This window comes from Protopterus annectens, chromosome 1.part1 (genome assembly GCF_019279795.1).
Source record: "Protopterus annectens isolate FY-2018-M chromosome 1.part1, PAN1.0, whole genome shotgun sequence".
Taxonomy (NCBI): Eukaryota; Metazoa; Chordata; order Ceratodontiformes; family Protopteridae; genus Protopterus; species Protopterus annectens.
Window position 1 is genome coordinate 411,105,268 of NC_056726.1, and position 19,673 is coordinate 411,124,940.

Genomic DNA, 19,673 nt, shown 5'->3' on the forward strand with positions numbered 1-19,673 from the left:
TCCATCCTTATAAATAGAACTATTTTAGAAAGCAAAATCCCTGCTATATGGAAAGTATCCCACATCATCCCTTTACATAAAGGTGGGTCATCTACTGAGCTCTCCAACTTTCGGCCTATTGCCTTACTCTCTCCAGTAGCTAAGATAATGAAAAAATGCATTCACAGACAACTACTTGACCACGTTCTCCAAAATAATTTACTTGCCAACTGCCAACATGGCTTCAGGCCATTTCATAGCACAACCACTGCTCTGCTATCCTTTTCTGACTCCATAAACAAAAATCGTAACAACACTTTTTCCTCTGCACTATTTATTGACCTTTCAAAAGCCTTTGATATGGTGAAATATAACATACTTATAGACATACTAAAAACCCAATCACTTGATCCACAAGCATTACAATGGTTTAAGTCCTACCTGGAAAACAGACATCAAGCAGTACTTTGGGATAATAATCTTTCTACATCCCTCCCAGTGAATATTGGAGTACCCCAAGGCTCTATCTTAGGACCTCTACTCTTTTCATTGTTTATTAATGATCTACATACCAAAATTCCTCAAGCCACCTGCATACAATATGCAGATGACTCTACTTTAATTTGTTCAGCCAAGACCATAGCCTCTCTCCAGTCCCTCACTCAAACTGTATTCAACAGTGTTGAAAATTGGTTCATGCAACACAGCCTCCTCCTGAACCCCAAAAAACAAAATTATTGCTCTTTGCTCCAACTCAAAAATCACCTCAACTGTACTTCACAATAACCTCAAATAATGCAACTAACATATCCCCAGACACTATAACCCGTCTACTAGAAGTAACAATTGATAACAACCTTAGCTATGATGACCACATTAATTCTACAATAAAGTCTGTCAACAAAAAACTACGCACCCTTTACAGAATCAAACCCTTCCTTATCCCTTCAGCCAGAATGACTATTGCCCAGACCCACCTTATCTCTACCCTGTTCTATGCTTCTGTGATATATACCAATCTATCTAAATACAACATCACCAAACTTTCCACCAGTTATAATAACATAGCTAGATTTGCCACTGGCACCCCATTTAGAACTCACCACTGTCTCAACCTCAAACAACTGGGATGGCTAGAACTGTAAAATGAACTACTTTGTCAACAACTTGATATCACCCAAAAGATCCTTTACTACCCTAACAATACCCCTATCCTCACTAATCGGATTACACCCTACAAAAATCTTAAAACACTATGCTCAGCTAATAAGCTCCTTGTTTCCACTATTAAGTCAAAAAACAAAGCTGGGGACTCACTTTTCTCCAACACAGTAGGTAAAAACTGGAACCAGCTTCCTACTGAACTTTTCACCCTTGCTTCCACTTTCCTATTTAAAAAACATCTTAAAGAACATCTTAAATCTCACTGGCTTTGTCCATGCTCTAACCCTGACTGATATCTCATTCCCCTTCTTGCTCTCTCTATACTTCTCTTCTCTGCTATTCTATGCTGTTACTTTGTAATTTTATCATCTCCTTCATAATACGAAAAAAATGTATTTTTGTTTTTTTCTTTGTATTTTGATATTAACTTCAACCTACTAAATGACTCAGTACAATTTTGTTCTGACCAATGTAGCCAATGTACTGCAATTCACTTGACTACTATATAGTGTATTCTTTGTCACTGCTAATGCTTGGAGCTTTTCTCCCCGGGCCTCTACTGAAAATGGACATATATCCAGTTAGACTAGCCCGGTCAACAAATGTAAAATAAATAAACAAACAAATAAATAAATAAATAAATAAATAAATAAATAAATTATTCAAAATGTACAGTTTTGTGTGTTATTAGGTAAATATCCCTTTAAAAAGCTGAGAAATTTAAACAGCTCATTGTTAACCTTTAACCCATGTGCTTACATTATGCCTGAGCCTTTTACTTTCATTTTCAAGCACTCTCACAGTTGCAAAGGGATTTTCAGCTTTTAAATATTGTAATAATGGTAAAAAACATATTGAGAGCAAGAAAATGAGCCCTTCAGTTTGTGACTTCACTTTGAACATGAGAAGCAAGTAAGTAAGCAATTTGAGTATTTGTAAACATGCCCCGTGCTCAAGCAATGCTTGAGAGTTTCCCTCCTTCTAAATGGTGTTTTGTAAAGCCCAAATGCGTCTCTGTAGTTAGAATCAAGTTTAGCCACAGGATTTAATAAAATCCATGTAGACATAGTGTAGAGCTTACATGGAATGGTACAGTGTCCATGTGCATCGTTCCCCCCCCTCAGCCATGCGCCATGCATATTAATCATGGAGCATTGCCAAGGGAGAGCTGAGGAACACAGTTATTGGTTCAGTGTAGGGAGTGTAGTGTTAACTGTGTCCGCAGATGGGTAAGAAACTCTCTGCACTGTCCAATTTCAGTATATTAATGTATTTTTTAATTTAAAAAACATGTTTGTGCTGTGCAGCACAGAACGCAGCAATGCTAAGCATTGCCAAGACACCTGCCAGACATCTAAAAATAGAAACCGGATGCATTTAATTATTTACATAAATGTTAGGTTTAAGTGTAGCTGACCGGGTTTGTGCAGCATGGCATGGTGCTCAGCAGTACTTATATGTAGCTCAGAGGTATATGTAAGGGTATAGCCAAATTTCACATATCCATATATCCAAATGGGTAGAGTTACATCTTCATGAGCACTAGGTGCAGAGTTTGAATACATGGAAGGGGAAATATGAATTTAGTTTTGAAATACAAATTATGTCAATTATTTTTAAATTTTGGCCCACTGCACTCCACTAAGCTTTGCTAATACCTGCTAAGCACTGCATAAACTGAATAATGGCTGAAAATATTTATGCATTGCTCAGCTCTGCCTAGCTCGTTTGTTCACCACTAAGCACTGCTAAGCATACGGGTCTTTGGGTTTTTGCAATGCTCAGCTTAGCTGTGCTGATTTGTGCACTGCTGAGTGACATACAACACTTTTAAATATTGTCCAATGGCATAGAAAACAGGCTATATTATGACCAATAGGTAGGAATACAGCATAATCCGTTGTAGTTCTGTCTCTGAAGGATATTATAGCAGGCATTGGTGAGGGTTTACACTTTTGGGCACAGCATTGGGGCATCCTGGAGTCCAGGGTGAGATTGGACTCCTTGTAAAAAAATATGAAGGCTGGCTTCTGCAGGGATGCTACCAGGGCTCAGAGTGCAAGGTGGAGGCCTGGGACTGGCTGGCATGGGACCTCACCAGTGCAACTGGTATCTCCCGCACAGGTGAGCAGTGTTGTCACCACTATGATGACCTGAAGAGATGTAAATGGGATTTCTTGAACACCTGGGTTCAAGAGGGGGCAGGGGATGTCCCACATGTATGTAAGCACTTTTATCTGTGTGCCACTAATATCTAATCTGAATGTCTGCTAAACTGGTATGCATAATGGTGTTCTTCTCTCCCAACAGCTGCAAATGAGAGGGCTCACAACCTCAAGGCGCATGCCAGGCACTTGGCCAGGTTGCACTAGCAGTGTGATGAGTACAGATGCATTATGCTAACTAGAGTCAAATAAGGGAGAAAGTATAAAGCATTAACTGCAATTAGGTATATACAGTAAAGATTGCATTGCAATGAATGTGGACTTAGAGCTGTACTACAATAAGTGAATACTGTTAGCTGTAGTGTAATAAGCATGGAAGAGTAAAGCATTAACTGTAACAAAGTATTTACAATAAAGTTTCTAGTGCAATGTGTGGAATTACAGCTGTATTGCAACGCCTGCATAATCACAACTGTCATGCAATAAAAACTCAAAACTACTCCAGGAAATACATGAAGGTATTTCCAATAAAGTCTGTTATACAATAAGTGTGGAAGTAGTACTGTTTTGCAAAAAATGGATTATAACATCTGTTGTATAATAAAAACACAAAACAATACCAGCACCTGCATGAAGGTATAGCCAATAAAGTCTGTTGTTCAATAAGTGTGGATTCAGAGCTGTTTTGGAAGAAATTAATTATGACACCTGTTCTGCAATAACACTTCAATCAATCCCAATAATACCAAGGTAAATTGTGTACATCATGAATATCGTGTTTTAACCATTGCAGTTAATCTATATGTATTCAGGCTGTGAGTTAAGGTGCTGTGGTCAAGTATAACAGTGTAATAGCTGTAGACTGCAAATATAATGGCTGCCAAATGAATTGTTTAACACATATAGTACTGGTCAAGACTAATTCTAGGCCACTATTGTCCACATAATGCTCTGACATCAACAAACAACAGGTAAGCAATGTATATGGGTGATGTAGCCCACTCAATGATCTGATATTGTTTGTTGACTCCATAGATATTTAAACCCACTAACAATATATTGTGTACACCTGCAGTCTATATGGTAATGTATAGGTTACCTACTATCTCTGTCATGCTTGTACTTCATGCATGTGTGTTCTACTGTCACTGCTGGCTAGTATAAAACTGTAGTAGTACTGCCAATTCATATTTTGTTTCTAGGTAAGCTGAAGGTAAATAGCAATCAATCAATAATCAACAGTAACTTAGTAGTGCAGTTTGTTAAATGCACTGTATGAAGTACATTTTAACACACACAGACTAGGGTTTGAATCCAGTGTAAGGTTTCACTACATAATGCTCACAACTTTTCTTTCCACAGGAACTACAGGTAAATGGGCGAGGTAGCCCATATTATCAATACACAATTGTGTGTTTTGATGTCACAGACTATTTGAATCATTAGCAAGAATGTGAATATGCAGCATAAAATGAAGGAAATAAATATTATAAATATTATAATAATAAAATAAAGTGACATACATAACATGTGTATTCTTGGTATGGCTTTATGCCTGGGGTGTCTGTTAATACATTGTTGCTGCCAATTCATACATGCTATGCAGATGTCCTTTGCAGTCACTGCTATTGGGTTCTGTCCCCATGCCAGTGCTAAGCAAGGCATGATAGTTGTTTAGTTTCTGTACTATACACATACATGTCTGTCATGCTGTCATGTAATGTAATTAGTAGTGTGTAATCCCTCTGTCATAAGTTTATCATCGAAATGATTACCTAAATAGCAGAGTTTCAATACCTTGGCCCACAGTACACCTTGGTAGTTATATAGGTCCCCCTGATGTGTACGTGTTCTCTGTAGTTGTGTACCTGCAGTTGTTACTGTTACTGTTAGGCCCATACTGTCCTATGTGGATAGCTTGAGAGATATGAACATGCTATAGTAGCTATAGGAGACTTTTACACATAAAGAAAGGGCAGACCCATAGAGTGGATAGTAGTACTTTTGACAAGTATATAGCCAATAATAGTATTAATGCCCTGTTTTTCTCTGTCTCCCCACCCCCATCTTCATTTATTTATTATTGTTATTCATTGGTTATGGTTTGCTATCCACATATGTTGTTAAATTACCTGTATTTTGGAGCATGTGTATTATTATTGTTATGTATTATAATGGTTGCATATTAACATATCTTGTGGAATTACCTATTTTGTTGACCTTATGTTGCAATTGCTGTTACTGGCATGCTGTTAACATACTGACTGTTCTGTCATGTATTGTTGTGTTTGACATGTAATCAAGTTATTTCCACTGTTCTGGCATGCTGTTATTACTATGTTATGTTCATAACTAACCTGTACTTATTGCTATACCTCCATCACCTCAGCACATCAGAGTTGGCCGGTTCACGATCATCCACCTACCTTGCCTCAACTAGCTGTGGCACCGGGTCCTAGCACATCTTGGACCCAGGCCAGTGGTGCTTCCTCCACTGCACCTGCACCATCTGCTGTGTCGGGTGGAACCACCTCAGGGGACGAGCCTCCCCCTGGGAACAGTGGCAGAGGGGCTGCACTCACCTAACAAGAACTGTCACTCATGCTGTGCAGGATCTTTCATCAGACCTATGAACATCGCCTGCAAAAGACTGAGGGCACACTTGCCATCCTGGTAGGGTAGGCTGGCCCTGGCACCCAGCCTCCAGCACAGCCACCTTTGGGTCAGTGAAGGAGTAGTGCTGCCTGCTTATGGGTTGGGGATGTCAGTCATGCTGCTGCCATCTGGAGACACATGTGACTCCGATTCCACAACACCCTCCCCATCCACGGTGTTTACCCCCCACATTTGTCACACACCATCCCTGTCTGCTGTCTTGTCTGTCTGCTATTGCATCCTCTTTTACTCAACTTATCTCCCCACATGTACCTATGTCCCTTCTCCAATATTCCACTCTCTCCTAAAAAAAAAAAAAAAAAAAAAATAGACACCTATCCCACATAAAAATATTGCCCCTCATGTGCCCACTGGATGCAACTATTTTGGTCCAATTGGCTTGACAATACATTTATGTTGTCATCACCCCTCCCTCTGAGGTTTGAGAGTCCAAAGTCTTCTACAAAACTTGTCAAAATGCACAGTTGTTGCTGTACAAGAAATGGATAGCTATGGTTCTTTCCTACACCTGCCCTGCATATCTCTACCTGCCTTTCGCATTGTTTTTCTCCCTGCTTGCCCCCATTTCACCACTTTACTATCACCCTCTTTTTCTTTATACTTTTTAGTGCAGGTTGCACATATTTGTGTGGAGCAGCACGGCGCAGCATGCCACGCCACTTCCCTTAGCTCAGCTTAAATGAGCTTAAATGAGATTTAAAGAACTTTAATGTCTATATAGGTTCATAGGTAGGTACTAGGCTATCGGCCTTAGGGCCCATACAAGCCTAGCCAAAAAATGTACCCTGGCTTTTGTCACCCAAGAAAATTATTTTCCTGTGCCCCTGTCGAGCAGAACCACAAAAGTGATCCCCGGGGTGAATTTCCCATTTCCCATCCAATCATCAAGATTTTTCTTGAAGAGTGCTAATGAGGAGCTCTGTTTGACATAGATAGGTAGTCTGTTCCAGAGTATGGGAAGTCTCTGGGACAGGAATCTATCCCTTCAGCATGTTCTGTTTATTGTGGTGACAAGGGTAAGGTCTCTAGAGCATGTAGCTCGGAGGGATTGGGATTTCTTTAAGTGGAGCATGTCCAACAGCTCTGGGTTTGACATAGCTTTGTATGTTAGGCAGAGATCGCCCCTGAGTAGGCGATATGCGATGGAGTAAAGCTGTAGTTTTTGAGACGGTCTGCATAGGGCATCTGTTTGAGGCCAGTAATCCTCTTTGTGAGGTATTTCTGTGGTCTTTCCAGTTGTTGTAGATGTCTTGTGAGGTACATACCAAAAGGGGCATTGTACTCTATAATGGGTCTAATGAGTGATGAGTAGAGGGGAACAATGGCCTCTTTTTTCTGGATGAGAATCCTTTTGTGATGAGATGAGCCACATAGAAGGATTTCCTGACCACTGTGGCTATGTGATTATCAAAGGAGAGACTACTGTCCACCTGTGTCCCAAGGTCTCTTATCACATTTTCGGCATTAAGTAGACTACCAGCTATGTGGTAGTTCATGGGTACAGAGTTTTTACCAAAGGGGATGACAATACACTTTTTGGCATTGAGCTTCAGGCCATGGCTTTGACACCAGGTATCTGTCTCAGTGAGGCCCTTTTGTAGTTTGTCCACATCGTTAGGAGTTTCGATTATGGCTCCTAGTTTGCAGTCATCTGCAAACTTTGTTAGCCAAAGACCTTCTGTGTTGGCCTGCACTTCAGAGAAGTAGATACCAAACAGGAGAGGACCCAGGATTGAACCCTGTGGTACTCCACTTGTCACTGGTCTGATGTCGGATTTGGAATCCGCTACTTTCACAGTGTGGGTTCTGTCCGTGAGCCAGTTGGCAACCCATCTTGTGACATAGGGATTTATACCTAGTTTAGTGAGCTTATCTATAATTCCAGAGTGGGGGATGGTGTCAAAAGCCTTGGCGAGATCTAGATAAGCTGTGTGAACCATTTTACCCTCATCTATGGCTTTGGTGACTGCTTCAAAGAAGTCAATCAGGTTTAGGAGACATGATCTGCGTTTTACAAATCCAAACTGAGTAGGGTCCAGAGTTTGGAGATTACCAATGTCTTTGTTTATGAGTTACACAATTATACGTTCCATGGCCTTGCAGACCAGCTCATCAGGCTAATGGGGCAGTAGTTCCCAGGGTCCGTCATGGCTCCCCCTTTGTGGAGTGGGATAACTGTTGCGGTGCACCATTCAGTGGGTACAAAGCCTGAGGTGAGGCTATGATTGAACATGGTACTTAGGTAGGGTGCCAGTTCATTCTGTAGTTCGTGTAGAACGCAGCCTGGGATATTGTCAGGTCCCATGGATGCTGTGTTCTTGGCTTTGGAGAGTGTGTTTTTTACCTGTGCAGCCATGATTATAGGAACTTTGCATTCTTCCGGTATAGAGATGGGCCCTCTAGGGGGTGAGAGGGGGGTAAATTTAGCACTAAACCTATCTGCTAGGATGTTGGCAATATCAGTTGGTTCTGTATATTTAGTGCCATTATGCTGTAACTCAGAGCAGATCTGAGTGTTCCCATTTAGATTCTTGACATAGCTATAGAATGCTTTGTGGTTGTCTTTAGAGTCAGTGGCAATTTTGTTTTCGTAATAAGCTTTGGAGGATTTTATGAGGGATCTCAGCTTCTTACTGAGGTTGACCAGGGAGTTCCTCCAGTCATAGGATTTTACTCTTTTTTGCAACAGTTTCTTTCTTCTGTTGTAGAGTTTGTTTATGGCAGAGGACCACCAGATTGGCTTCCTTTTTTTGGAGGATAACATCTTGGTTCTATTAGGGATAGCATGATCCATGCACTTGTATAAGTGCTTATAAAGTGCATTTGTGTAGGATTCGGCAGTCATACCTCTATTGTCCGTCTGCATGGGTGTCATGAAGTTTGCCACTTCTGTCTTAAGAATGTATATGCGTCTGTTACATTGTAACTCACATGTAGAAAATAAACACCTTTGCCAAGTGTCAAATCTGGGCCCCTCTTAACTACAGTATGCTGCATTAACCGACCATGCTACACAGGCTTTAGGTTAAATAGGTGTTTCCAACAAAACATACTGCTTGCTACTTACAGACAGTCATGTAACTGAAATAAATAAAACTAATGTGAAAACTGTGAGTGTACCCTGGACTCTGGTGCAATAATAAATAATAATGAAGACATACAAATGGATGCAAGTAAGGTCTGTGATAGCAGTTATATGTGCCCTTTTATTAGCAGCTTGTGGAAATACACCTACTGAGGCAGCAATGGCAAAGTACATGTACAACTGGGACCCTGGTGCATAAATACAACCATATAAAGCCACACACATTCTCATGAATGAAGAAATGTTTCTCATAGCCTGTATATGTGCACATATATCCTTGAAATAAGTATGCTTTCGCAGTGCTTCAGTAGCTCAGTCTGCTAAATGCTTTCCATACAATGCATTTTACCACACATGGTCCTGGGTTCAAATCTAGTGTTGTGTCACACTTCAATTACATTATTGTGAAAGCAGCAAGTAATGACTGAGTCATGCAGTCTTACTCCCCACAGGATACTGTTACTTAATTAACTGCTACCCAGTTTTGCAAGACAAAGGCCTACAGGCAAAGACACAATGCACATATACATATGGCCTAACACTATGTCACCTACTATTCTATTAGTTGCATTGCTGCATAACAGACATACCTTAAGCACATGCCCTGATTGCACTGTATAGAATACCCTTGCCCTGGCTCTGCCATAATGACAGGCCTGACACAGCTGGCACAGTTACATGTACAGCTTGCTGTCCACCACAGTGTTCACACTCCCCCATGTGTTGTAGTATAGCATACAGAACTGTATGTAAAGGTAACTGCTACAGACCTACCATACCTCCCAACCCCCTAGAATAAGGGATCCAGACACAGGCATACTTAAAAAGGAGATGGGGCAAAGGACCAGAGATAGGGATATGTTTAACAGTTTGCCTCTACAAAGATAGTAAGTTGGTAGAATAACAGCTATTGCAGTAGTATGCATAGTCTGGCGGTTATGAAGTGTGACACACACACGTCTCTTCCCTTACTGACCTCAGCCCACAATGATTGCCAGTGCACTGTGAAATGACCACAATGGTATGGGACACTGACCACACATATGAGGCAAAACTGTGGACATACTTTATAAATCTCTACAGTGGATGGTGTTTGTATATACACTCTGTGATGCTGTACTCTCCACACCTCAGTAATGGCAATCGCAAAAACTAGGACAAGCACCAAGGCCTACATGAAGGCCTTATATATTGCACTGTGGTGGCATATCATTGGCTAATGATAGTGCAATACAGCTGTTTTTGCTGCAATTAGCAATTCTGAGCCACAGAGCAGTGCAGAGCCAATTACCTGCTAATGAGCAGTACCTTACAAAGGCAAGCAGCTGGTTATGGGGAACAGGTCTGTATGAGACTTAATAAACACAGAGAGTGCGTTGTCAAGATTACTTGAAGCAAAGTTCAACAAAGGAGTACTGCACTCTACCAGGAATGTAATAGATTTCTCCATGTAACAGGATGCAGATGGGAGGATGGAAGTATGGGGGATAGGGATTACAGCAGTAAGCCTGTCTTAGATCTGTCGTGATGGCATGGCATTGATACTCTGCTGCCCTACACCTTTATGCATGCCTCTCAACTTTCCTTAATTTCAATCATATCTCAGCTTTGTCCCTGTCAATCCCACCTACAATGGTCAGCTGTTGTATGAAAGCTAGTGGATTACACGTAGTACATAGTGACAATAAGGGAGAGAGTACACTCCTGTAATGTCAAACAATGTACTGTAATTCATCTCCTCTCATTCTGTCCATGTCTCACATAATTAGTTCTAACATTGTAAAATTGACCCTGAATGCTCCTGATGTAGTCTGGCTAAGTCCCTGTTTCTGTTGACATTTGCTAATGATAGTGCAATACAGCTGTTTTTGCTGCAATTAGCAATTCTGAGCCACAGAGCAGTGCAGAGCCAATTACCTGCTAATGAGCAGTACTTTACAAAGGCAAGCAGCTGGTTATGGGGAACAGGTCTGTATGAGACTTAATAAACACAGAGAGTGCATTGTCAAGATTACTTGAAGCAAAGTTCAACAAAGGAGTACTGCACTCTACCAGGAATGTAATAGATTTCTCCATGTAACAGGATACAGATGGGAGGATGGAAGTATGGGGGATAGGGATTACAGCAGTAAGCCTGTCTTAGATCTGTAGTGATGGCATGGCATTGATACTCTGCTGCCCTACACCTTTATGCATGCCTCTCAACTTTCCTTAATTTCAATCATATCTCAGCTTTGTCCCTGTCAATCCCACCTACAATGGTCAGCTGTTGTATGAAAGCTAGTGGATTACACGTAGTACATAGTGACAATAAGGGAGGGAGTACACTCCTGTAATGTCAAACAATGTACTGTAATTCATCTCCTCTCATTCTGTCCATGTCTCACATAATTAGTTCTAACATTGTAAAATTGACCCTGAATGCTCCTGATGTAGTCTGGCTAAGTCCCTGTTTCTGTTGACATTTGCCCCGTTTGGTTGAGAGCTATGCCTAACATATCTGTCAACCTCCTACAGCAAGAACTCAGGATAAAGCCATAATTAATGTGGGGACAAAGGCCATAACTCATGGTACATACCTCAGGCAGCGATACTACTACTGGCATATCATTCTCAATATAGGTGTACTGGGTTTTATGTTTAGTTCTATCACGTGTCATAATGCATACCTTACAGGTGTATTGTACTGGCAACATTAACTGGATGTAGCTGAAGTACATGTTATAATGAGCCTGACTTGTCTGTGTATGTTGCTGTGAGTTTGCCTGTTGTGCATGGAACAGAGATGTGAAGATGTGAGACTTGTAATGCAGTTGTGGATTCTCATCTATATGAGTCTGTGTGTATTACCATACCTAACAGTGCAGGTAGTAATGTACCATTGTTGTTTTGCTTCTCACACGTGACTGGGGGGTTGGAATCTGTCCCCCTCACAACCTGATGTCAATGTCTCATTGGATGCTGCTGATTATGGTGACCATAGTGAGACACAGATGGGGTTGTCAGTTGCTGAATCTGTCACAGAGGTTGACATACTTCTTCTGCCCCCATTGTCACTGCAACTGTCAGTCTGCCCGCACATACCCAGTCCCCAGCAGCCACAGATATTGGACATTCAGAGGGTTGTGACATTGAACAGGGCAGTGTGACAACTATGGCTTCAGTGAGTGAAGACACTGGCCATAACCAGAGAACTGGTGAGGTCCCACACAGACAGATTGACAGGGGAGCTAGTAGGAAGACTGCTGTCCATCCACCACCTGTTGCAGTGCATCATGGAGGCACAGACACGTTCTGAATGCAACACCAGACAGATGCTTAGGGTTATGGATGCAGCACAGTCTGACATCCATGACTGCCTCCACCACATTGGGGACACCCTGGATCAGTTCCTTGCTGTCATAGTTAGATGGTGGGCTGAGACAGTGTCTGTCTTTGGTGGCACAATGTCTGTACTGGAACATCAGGTTGGAGTTGGGCGTCAGACATGTGGACAAATGTCAGCAGCACTATCTGCTGGAAGTACACGTGGCCATGCATAGTCATGCTCCTGTAGTGGCAGTACCTACAGTGCTACAGAGGGAAGTGTGCTGTCCATACCATAATGTAGCAGGCCATGGGCACGTGGTTCTGGATGGTCCCATGGGGGACACAGCCCCAGCATTTTGCAGTCACCATCAGGTACTAGCAGCGCATCTGACCTTGGGCATGATAGTACAAGTGCTACTCCTGGCAGTGCCAGTTCACGTGTTCATGGCCAGAGATGGTGAACTGTACACTCTACCATGTACAGTCCACAGCTGTCCAACATATGTGTAGGGCTAGCACTGGATTTGACTGCATTCACACACACACTCAAACATCACTGTCACATGCAGGTTAACAACAGACACATATGGAACCTCTCCATGGGCCATCTAACCTGAACCCCTTCCTGACTCATACACATGCTGTTACTTGTTTGGCACAGCCTAGGCCTCTGGCACACCCACACCACACTCTGTGCATGTGATGATACATGTGCCACACCCCTGCCATCCGTGCCATTGATGCAGGGAAATGAAAATATCTGTCTGATGCACAGGGTGGCTATATTACTTTACATGTACTTGTGTAGTGCAATATTGTTTTTCCATGGCATTTATTGCGGGCGACTACAAGTATTGTATGTTGGCTTGTGTCATGACTACACATCAAACTTTGTGTATCTTTGTTGCATGATGTTAGCCTGGTGGTAGTGTTACAGAATGACAGGTGTGTCATGGACCTGTGTATGTGTCCATTCCAGGTATCTGAGTGGTTAAACAATAGACACATGCATACCTCTCAACAGTCCTGAATTCCTCATTTTTTACTGGTTTTGAGGTCCCAAATAATGAGGTGACACAATTCCTGAATGGCACCCCTTAATTTCCGAGTTTCCTGACTTTCTTTTTAAAATTTTTGCATTTGACCTGATGTCATCCCGTGTGCGATGACGTCAGCTCAGTGAACAGCCTGCCAGCCTGTCAGAATTGAGCTCCAGGGATGACATGCGAGCATTTCCAGCTGGGATGAGTAGTTATTTTACTTCCACGAGTGAGGTCTAGGCCAGGGCGGGCTTGTAAACTTAACCTGCAAGGGAAAGAGAATGGAAAGGCTTCATACATCCGTGTATGTAAGCTGCAACCAGGAACATTCATGTACTGCAAGGGAATGGTGGCTTCAGGAACGTCCGTTAAGGCTGCAAAGTCTGGGAACATTCATTGGCTTGAAGTTTGTATTTTACTTTGCTGCTGTATTTAGGAAGTATGTCCATTAAGTTTATTGAAGTCCATTCAGGCTGGTTGCTACAGAAGTCTCTGGTGTGTGTATTTGCTGCTGCATTAAGTATGTCCGTTAAGTTTGCTGCTGCTGTATTATTGAAGTATGTTCAGGCTGGTTTGCTGCTATAATTACTGAAGTCCATTCAGACTGGTTTGCTGCTATTATTATTTAAGTCCGTTCAGGCTGGTTTCCTGCTATTACTATTGAAGACAATTCAGGCTGGTTTGCTGCTGTTATTATTGTATTCCGTTCAGACTGGTTTGCTGCTATTATTGAAAGTCCGTTCAGGCTAGTTTGCTGCTATTATTATTTAAGTCCGTTCCAGCTGGTTTGCTGCTATTACTATTGAAGTCCATTCAGGCTGGTTTGCTGCTATTATTATTGAAGTCCGTTCAGGCTGGTTTGCTGCTATTATTATTGAAGTCCATTCAGGCTGGTTTGCTGCTGTTACTTTGTGTGTGTGTGTGTGTGTGTGTGTGTGTGTGTGTGTGTGTGTGTGTGTGTGTGTGTGTAAACTGTACCTTTGCAATAGGTAACAAGAGTTGGAATTCCCTACCCACCACCACCACTTGTGAAAACTGTCCAGGTTTTTGCCTCATATTTTTGTTCTGCTTCTCATAAAATCTGTGGTTTTCAGGAGGATTGACTTCACTTAGTAATGACAGGCATTTGAATTTCAGACTTCATATTCTTCAGAAAATACATGGTAACACAAACCTTTTATTCTAGCAATTTTCCAAGTTTATAAGATCAATATTTGAAATGTGTCCCTATTTTGGGTCTGTATTCCCCCATTATTGGCTTCCTCCAGGTGTTTTGTGCTAAGAGGTTGAGAGCTATGGTGAAAACTGAATTCACTAAATGATAGCCATTTAAGTTTTAGTCTTCCTGGCGTTCAGAAAACAGCTTATTTGGTGTAGTCAGAAGGTCCTGGGTTCAAGACCTGACAGTGAAATGCATGGTGCTAGCACATTTTATTCTAGGAACTTTCCAAGATTATACAAGAAATGTTTAAAATGTGTTCCTGTTTTGGGGCTTTTGTCCACACCCAATAAATGTTGGCTTTTTCCAGATTTCTTGTGCTGGAAAGTTGAGAGATACTACGGTTGAGTGTCGAGTGGATTTTACAAGGAGCCAGGGGAAGAGAAGTTTAGTGCTGCTTATGCTAAGTTGGCTTGCATTGTTAATAGCATAACAGGTTGAATGCTGGCTTTTGATGCAGGAAGCTATGGGTTCTACTCCTACAGTATGTAGATGCTTTGCTGACACTGTACTGTATTCTACTTTTAAAGGGGGTGGATGCTGCAGTCCTGAGAATGTCCTCTTTGGCAGCAATAACTAGTAACTATGAACCTGTTATCAGTTTACCATCTATTCCCTATTGCAATATTACTAATCATTTTTAATGCAACATAGGCAATTTATTCCTTAAGGGCAACAGGCACTTTATTTGTAGATGAACAATGAAATATAATGTTGTTCAATAGCAATAGCCTCTTAATTAGTTACAGATCTCTTTAATGCAGAATTATTTAGATGATGTTTACTTTTGCAGAGATTGTGCATATTTAGTGATATTGGTAGATTGTAGACGTTTGAGTAGACTTTTATGATAGAAATGTTCTGAATTTGGCAGTTTTGTCATTATTGGTTGATGCATTTTGTTTCATTCCTTACTAGAAAAATGTTCAAAACAATAAATTTAAAATGCGCTATAACAAGTATGCTGTATCATACAAAGAATATAATTTAATACTATCAGGAAGGTGTTTCAAAGAACACGTGTGTTTTGTGTGCAAAGGGCCTATGATTTGAAAACAGCCCAAAGGTAATCTTTATCCATCACTGGCCAGTTGCATTTTCTTTGAATGTAGGTTTCAATGCTGTTTCAATGAATGTGAGTTTCAAGGGCAGAGAAGTTTTAATGCTAAGTCTATTTTCATTGTGAGACTGTATTGCTTTGTTTAGCAGATGCTATTAGTGTTTGTGCTATAAGATGTAAAATAAAAGTTCTAAATGAAATCCAAATAATCCTCATAGAAGTAAAGCAGTATACACATTAGTGTTTATGGTAAATGGGGCGAAAAAACCAAGTAATGCGAAATTGCCATATTTTGGCTGTCTGTTCTTCAGTTTGTGTTTGAAAGTTGGTATCCCACAATTCCATTGGAGTGGGCAGGGTTACATAATTTTGTATGCAAATGTTATGTTAATTAGTGTACAGATTTGTTCCTATTTTCATGGGCCTTTGTCCAGATTTTTGATGTTTCCAGGATGAGAGGTATGGACACATGGCAGCAATACACCAACACTGAAGGGCATGGTGGCACAGCAGAAATATGATGTCAGCAAGGTAAGGCAGTATACATGCATGGCTCCCTAGGTGCATATGTGTACAGCAGTATATCAGTGACAATGGGGGCAGTGAGTGCATTAATGCATTCATACTTTGTGACAAGGTCTGCTACCCTCGCTATGTGCCACCTTGGTTTTCTGAATGCACAAATCTAGATGGTGGTGGGCATTAGTTATGGTTATGTGGAGGAGGGCAATTTAGAGGCCAGCAACTAGGCACATGCCCATAAAATGCATAACCACTGCAAAGACATAGCCCATATGAACATGTCCATAGTGTTGTAAGGGGATATATTCACACACACACACACACACACACACACACACACACACACACACACACACACACACACACACACACACACACACACTGTTGGATGATGTCAGATTAGAACCCCTACCTATCTACTATTACATACTACAACTTGCAGTACTTATCCCATGCACCACAGAGTTTATCTGATATTAAACTGTTAGCCAACACCCTTAAGATGAATGACATCAGCAGGCCTTGTAAAGGAGGCCAATGTAGAGGCCAGCAGCTAGTCACAGGGCCTTAAAATGTATAACCATTGCACAGAGATAGGCCAGATGGCCATGCCTGTAGTGCCACAAGGGGATATATTTACACACACACACACACACACACACACACACACACACACACACACACACACACACACACACACACACACACATGTTGGATGATGTGAGATTAGAATCCCTACCTATCTATTATTACACACTACATTTCGTAGTACTTATCACATTCACCACTGAGTTTATCTGATATTTGACTGTCAGCCAGTGGTCTTAAGGTGGGTGGCATCAGCAAGCCTTGCAATGGAGGGCACTTTAGAGGCCAGCAGCCAGTTACAGGGCCATAAGATGCATACCGTTGCACAAAGATAACCTGTATGGGCATGTCTGTAGTGCTGTAAGGGGATATATTTATAAACACACACAAGTTGTATTATGTGAGATTAGAACCCTACCCTACCCATCTACTATTACATACTGCAGCTGACAGTACTTATTTATTTATTTTTATTTATTTTACATTTGTTGACTGGGATAGTCCAACTGGATACATGTCCATTTTCAGTGGAGGCCCGGGGAGGAAAGCTCAAACATTAAACATTACATTGAAATTGAACATGAACATTAAAACAATTATAGTCTGTTATAGCTCAAACTTATAAGGTTACAGACAATCAGATAGAATGAGCTAGGTATTCCTTACAATACTATTTCATGTACTATAGTACAGTAGGAGTTAGTCTGGATTTTGACAGGGGCATAGCCAGTGTGTCATGAAATACTGTTTGAGATTTTTCTTGAATTGGTTTAATGATGGTTCTAGAGTTAGGTCAGCTGGAAGTGAATTCCAAATGTTTCCAACAGAGTTAGAAAACGAGGAGTCACCAGCTGAGTTGTTAGTTTTGAGTGTTTGAATTAACAGTTTGTTACAAGATTGAAGTAGCCTTGTGTTCCTGTGGGGATAAATAATGTTTTTAAGTGCAGGGGTATTATCTGGTTGGTTGAGAATTTTGTGGGCTACTATATGTTGATTGTACTGAAGTAAGCTAGGCAATTCTAGTGATCCTAGAGGTTTAAGGTTTTGACAGTGGTGAGCTCTGTAAGTAGAGCCAGTGGCAAATCTAGCAACGTGATTATAACAGCTTGAGAGTTTGCAGAGTTCAGATTTGTTCAAGTTAGTGAATATGGAGGAGGCATAGAAAAGGGTGGAAAAAAGATGAGTGTAGGCAATAGCAGTCCTAGCTAGCGGGGTAAGGAAAAGTTTATTTTTATATAGGGAGCCCAGTTTTTTATTCATGATTTTAATGGTTTGATTGATATGCACATCAAATTTAAGGTTATTATCAACTGTAACCGCTAAGCGTTGAGTATGGTCATCTGGAGAAATAACAGTTCCATTATTAGAGGTTATCATAAACTAAAGTGGTGTAGACCTGTGAGTGGGGGAGAAAAGTAGCAGTTTGTTTTTTTTAGGGTTCAAGAGCAAATAGCAGCATGAAAGCCAGTTCTCAACTGTGTTAAATGTTTTCTGGGATAGTGTAAGCAAGTCAGATGGGTTGGAGGCTGAACAGATCAACGTGGAATCATCTGCGTATTAGATGCATCTAGCATCTTGAATGGCAGAGTAAAGGTCATTAATAAAGATTGAAAAGAAAAGAGGTCCTAAAATAGAGCCTTGGGGAACTCCAAGGGTGAAAGGTAGTAGAGTAGATAATTTTCCCTGCCATAGAACCACCTCTTGTCTGTCATTCAGATAGGATTGAAACCATTGAATAGCATGGTTATTCAAGGAAATGGATTTCAGAGTGGCAGTGAATAGTTAGTGGTTGACCATATCAAAGGCTTTGGATAGGTCAAGGAAGAGGGCTGAGGATAGTTTGTTGTTATTACGTTTATGATTTATGACATTGGAGAAAGAGAGGAGGTACTATGGTATGGCCTAAAGCCATGTTGAGAGTTAGCCAGCAGATTGTTTTGTATGAGATAGTGCAAGAGTTGCTTATGGATACATTTCTCCATTATTTTGGCCAGTGGTGAAAGTATGGCAATAGGTCTATAATTTGATAGTTCTGTGGAACTGCTACCTTTGTGAAGTGGTGTGACAAGGGGAATTTTCCAGATGGAGGAGTTGGAGGCTTCAGTTATGGTTCTATTGATCAAGATTGAGACCGGATAAGCTATGACATCTGCGGCTTTTTGTAGGTACTCAGCAGGAAGGAGATCTGCAGATAGGGTGGTCGGTTTTAGTTTTTTAAGCAGGGATTGGATAAGTGAGGTAGAGACTGGTTGAACACTTAAGGGGAGATGGGTAGTGGGTGAGGTTATGATAGAATTAATGCCTGTGGGAGTTAGCTGGCTAGAAAGGGTCTAGATAGTCTCAGTGAAAAAACTGTTAAAGGTGTTGGCAGTATCCTCTGGTGATTTATGGGTAGAACTGGAAGGGGTTGGAGTGGTGGATTGTCCTGGATGAAGAAGTTTATTTATACCTGCCCAGAACTTTTGTGGTTTATTTTGGTGTCTTTGTTGAAGATTATAATAGTAGTTTTTTTGTCTAGCAGAATGGATTTTTTTGTGTCATTACGAAGCTGACAATATCTCAATTGGGTCTAGAGGGGCTTTGGTGTCACACCAGATGGCCCATATTTTATTTCTAAGTTTGATCTTTGATTTGGTATCATTTGTAAGCCATGGTGCAGCTTTTGTTTTAGTTCCAATGGTACGTGTGGGGCCTGTGAATCAAGAATGGCAAGAAATTTAGTATTAAAGAATACCACAGCTTCATCAAGTGGCAGCCATTTTAGGATTGACCAGTTACATTCTTTTAGTTCATTTTGGAAGTTGGCGGATTTAAGTTCTTATTATTTCTAATTGCTTTGTGCATAGGCCAGTGAGGATCATCAGTT